Source organism: Schistocerca gregaria, unplaced genomic scaffold (genome assembly GCF_023897955.1).
Source record: "Schistocerca gregaria isolate iqSchGreg1 unplaced genomic scaffold, iqSchGreg1.2 ptg001048l, whole genome shotgun sequence".
Lineage (NCBI taxonomy): Eukaryota > Metazoa > Arthropoda > Insecta > Orthoptera > Acrididae > Schistocerca > Schistocerca gregaria.
Genome location: NW_026062394.1, coordinates 250001 through 255000, shown reverse-complemented (window position 1 = coordinate 255000; position 5000 = coordinate 250001). Strand labels below are relative to the sequence as shown.

Here is a 5000-nt window from a genome sequence, read left to right as displayed (position 1 = left end):
CTCACTATGGCCCAAGGATCATTCTGATCGCAGTCAGTGACCCATCTCTTCCAGGTCTCCTCTTTGGCCTTGGCAATTTCCTTGTTGTACTTGTTTTTCACTCTATTGTAGATTTGTTTTGCTGCTTCTATGTCTGGTTCATTATTATTTTTACGTGCTCCTTGCAGACTACGCCGTGCTGTAATGGTGTCACGTCGCAGGTTGGCAAGTGTTGCATTCCACCATGGCACTGGATTCTGCACCTGTGTTCTCTTTCTCATTGATCGGCTACAGCTCTCGTGGATTGCTGCCTGTAGCCTTGTGACCATTTCATTAACTCCTACATTTTGGCTCCGTTGCCAGTGCGCTGTGGACCTGATAAGGTGCCGGTCAAAGGTGGGCCACTTTGCGAAGTTTGTGTTGTAGGTGACAAGTTCCGCGGTAGCTCTTGCTCTTTTAGGTGCCACGAATTCATATGTTATAGCCCTGTGGTCACTTGACGTCCACTCTTCTTGAACCATCCACTTGCACACCGCTTTGGCAGCTGAAGGTGTGCAGAGTGTGATGTCAATATTGCTCTCCCCATTTGGGCCAGAGAAAGTAGTTAGCTCTGACCTTTCGTTCATTATTATGAGCCCGTGTTGTGAAATGAAGTCTTCAAGCGTTCTGCCTGCTGCATCCATTGTTGAGCTGTGCCAGACTGGTGAGTTCGCATTCGTGTCCATCCCTATGATAACTGGTTTCCCTTGGAGTTTGTCAAGGATAATCTCCAGTTGATGGAGAAAATGGTCTATGGGTGATCCATATTGGCAATATATGCTGGCAATGTAAATCTCACCAAAGGCTCCATTTATGTTGGCAGCAGCTACGTGCATGTTGCAGAAGCTTGTCAACTGGAGAGCTGTTACTGTTTGTGTCTTAACCGCTATTGCTGCCTTGGGTGCTTCGCCTTTGGGGCTGTAGATCAGCTGGAAGTTTGATGGGTACCCAAATACTTTGTTTTTTACGCAGTAGGGTTCCTGGATCAATAACACATCTATATTTTCTTCGCTGATTCGCTGTGTCAATTGATCTGGGACGATTTTTGCTCTTTGCCCATTTATTTGAAGGATCCTTATCGCATTTTCTTGTGTATCTGTCCATGGTCTTCTTCCAGGTTGTACTGCTACACTGTTATTACATGCCATAGTCAATTGTGCTATGTATTATGGCCTTTATTCTACTGTATTCAGGGCAAGATGTCTCTGTCACTGCGTGGGTGTGTGCCTTCTTAGCCCGCTTGCAGTTTGCACATTGGGCTGGTTGGTCCTTCTTTGAGCACTCCTTGAAAGTATGTCCAGGTGCTGCACAGTGGCCACAAATCGTTTCTGCATTCTTGCACTTTGCTGCTGTGTGGCCATGACCTTGGCACTTGTAGCACCTGCTTATATTGCTGTAGTTTTGTACCCTGTGCGAATTGCAGTTTATGTAGACCCTACCATATTGTACTATTTTGCTCCAGAGTTTTGGTGAGACTTCCAGCACCAAGTTTGCTTCCTCACGGTTTTTTGGGCCTGTCTTGAACAGCACTCTTACGCCATCCATAACTTCTTCCTGTGTCACATTCATCCTGGAGAGATTTCTCTCAAACAGTTCCATTTTGAGTTCGTCTTCACTTGTATCTCTGTTTACATCAAAGATAATAATCTTTGGGTATCTTTTTTTTTGATCGGAGACGGTGATGCCTGATTGTGAGATGTCTTCGCACTTCCTTATTTTCTCGACATCCTGGTCGTCAGGGACTTCAAGAACAATACCTTTGTCCTTTATTGACCTGCATTTGGAAATACGCACGTCTTTCAGTGATGTTGCAACAAGGTTCTTTACCGCTTCTTCAAGTTCCTTCTCAGTTTTCTGGATTCCTTCTGCCGGTTTTATCATTAGGATTTTAGGCTGTTGCGGTTTTATCAGCTGCTGTTTGGGTGCTGAGGGTTTTGCAGCCGCCTTGTTGGCATAGCTTTCAACCAGTGACGGTGTTCCTGTTTGGGGGGCCTTCACACATCGCAACTCTGTTTTAAGTGCAAGAACCTCCATCTCATACTTCTTCAGAATCTGTTCATACACTGAGAGTTTTCCTAGGATAAACTTCTTCTGGGCATTGTTTATTTTATTCACTTCATTAAACAAGAAGGCTTCCATCTCCTCTCTTATGTTTTCCATTGTCTGAAGGTCAGTGCATGACGCTGGGTTGTCCTTGTCACCAGGAAGAACCGAGTTTCGTCCAAGTTGACTTGCAGCCCCTACAGTGTCCTTAGTAGGCCCCATTTTCCTAACCTAACACACTGATAATGAACACTCTAATAGTACACTAATAATGAACATATGGACATGATGTTAAAGGATGACAATAGCCTACAAGAATAATATGAAAACGGACTGTGAACTAGGAGAACTGCTTGTAACTCTCCTTTACCTCACCCAAGTTTGCACCTCCTCGCAAGCTACGTGACAGACATGTCTTAACTTATACGAAGGTAGGGACAGCGGGAATCTCGTTAATCCATTCATGCGCGTCACTAATTAGATGACGAGGCATTTGGCTACCTTAAGAGAGTCATAGTTACTCCCGCCGTTTACCCGCGCTTGCTTGAATTTCTTCACGTTGACATTCAGAGCACTGGGCAGAAATCACATTGCGTCAACACCCGCTAGGGCCATCGCAATGCTTTGTTTTAATTAGACAGTCGGATTCCCCCAGTCCGTGCCAGTTCTGAGTTGATCGTTGAATGGCGGCCGAAGAGAATCCGCGCACCCGCGCGCCCCCGGAGGAGCACGCTAAGGCGGACGCGGCCTCGCAGCAAGGAAGATCCGTGGGAGGCCAAGGCACGGGACCGAGCTCGGATCCTGCACGCAGGTTGAAGCACCGGGGCGCGAACGCCGCGCAGGCGCGCGCATCCTGCACCGCCGGCCAGCACGAGGCCAACCAACGGCGAGAGCAGACCACGCCCGCGCTAAACGCCCGCACTTACCGGCACCCCTACGGCACTCACCTCGCCCAGGCCCGGCACGTTAGCGCTGACCCACTTCCCGACCAAGCCCGACACGCCCCGATCCTCAGAGCCAATCCTTATCCCGAAGTTACGGATCCAATTTGCCGACTTCCCTTACCTACATTATTCTATCGACTAGAGGCTCTTCACCTTGGAGACCTGCTGCGGATATGGGTACGAACCGGCGCGACACCTCCACGTGGCCCTCTCCCGGATTTTCAAGGTCCGAGGGGAAGATCGGGACACCGCCGCAACTGCGGTGCTCTTCGCGTTCCAAACCCTATCTCCCTGCTAGAGGATTCCAGGGGAACTCGAACGCTCATGCAGAAAAGAAAACTCTTCCCCGATCTCCCGACGGCGTCTCCGGGTCCTTTTGGGTTACCCCGACGAGCATCTCTAAAAGAGGGGCCCGACTTATATCGGTTCCGCTGCCGGGTTCCGGAATAGGAACCGGATTCCCTTTCGCCCAACGGGGGCCAGCACAAAGTGCATCATGCTATGACGGCCCCCATCAACATCGGATTTCTCCTAGGGCTTAGGATCGACTGACTCGTGTGCAACGGCTGTTCACACGAAACCCTTCTCCGCGTCAGCCCTCCAGGGCCTCGCTGGAGTATTTGCTACTACCACCAAGATCTGCACCGACGGCGGCTCCAGGCAGGCTCACGCCCAGACCCTTCTGCGCCCACCGCCGCGACCCTCCTACTCGTCAGGGCTTCGCGGCCGGCCGCGAGGACCGGCCATGACTGCCAGACTGACGGCCGAGTATAGGCACGACGCTTCAGCGCCATCCATTTTCAGGGCTAGTTGCTTCGGCAGGTGAGTTGTTACACACTCCTTAGCGGATTCCGACTTCCATGGCCACCGTCCTGCTGTCTTAAGCAACCAACGCCTTTCATGGTTTCCCATGAGCGTCGATTCGGGCGCCTTAACTCGGCGTTTGGTTCATCCCACAGCGCCAGTTCTGCTTACCAAAAGTGGCCCACTTGGCACTCCGATCCGAGTCGTTTGCTCGCGGCTTCAGCATATCAAGCAAGCCGGAGATCTCACCCATTTAAAGTTTGAGAATAGGTTGAGGTCGTTTCGGCCCCAAGGCCTCTAATCATTCGCTTTACCGGATGAGACTCGTACGAGCACCAGCTATCCTGAGGGAAACTTCGGAGGGAACCAGCTACTAGATGGTTCGATTAGTCTTTCGCCCCTATACCCAGCTCCGACGATCGATTTGCACGTCAGAATCGCTACGGACCTCCATCAGGGTTTCCCCTGACTTCGTCCTGGCCAGGCATAGTTCACCATCTTTCGGGTCCCAACGTGTACGCTCTAGGTGCGCCTCACCTCGCAATGAGGACGAGACGCCCCGGGAGTGCGGAGGCCGCCGCCCCGTGAAGGGCGGGGAAGCCCCATCCTCCCTCGGCCCGCGCAAGGCGAGACCTTCACTTTCATTACGCCTTTAGGTTTCGTACAGCCCAATGACTCGCGCACATGTTAGACTCCTTGGTCCGTGTTTCAAGACGGGTCGTGAAATTGTCCAAAGCTGAAGCGCCGCTGACGGGAGCGATTATTCCGCCCGAGAGCATCCCGAGCCAACAGCGGCGCGGGTCCGGGGCCGGGCCAGGTAGGTCCGTCATCCGGGAAGAACCGCGCGCGCTTGCCGGGAGCCCGAGCGCCCAAAGGGGCGAATCGACTCCTCCAGATATACCGCCGAGCAGCCAGCCAGGACACCGGGGCTCTGCCCAACAGACGCGAACCGAGGCCCGCGGAAGGACAGGCTGCGCACCCGGGCCGTAGGCCGGCACCCAGCGGGTCGCGACGTCCTACTAGGGGAGAAGTGCGGCCCACCGCACACCGGAACGGCCCCACCCCGCGGCGAGTGGAAAGGCAACCGGACACGACCCCGCCGCGGATTGCTCCGCGCGGGCGGCCGGCCCCATCTGCCGAGGGCGGGGGCCAGTGGCCGGATGGGCGTGAATCTCACCCGTTCGACCTTTC

General features: G+C 53.0%; 1 pseudogene; it reads right to left on the bottom strand.

Annotated features, from left to right (window-relative positions):
• LOC126327411 (large subunit ribosomal RNA) overlaps nt 1-5000 on the bottom strand; it is a 9380-nt pseudogene that overhangs the window by 3933 nt on the left and 447 nt on the right.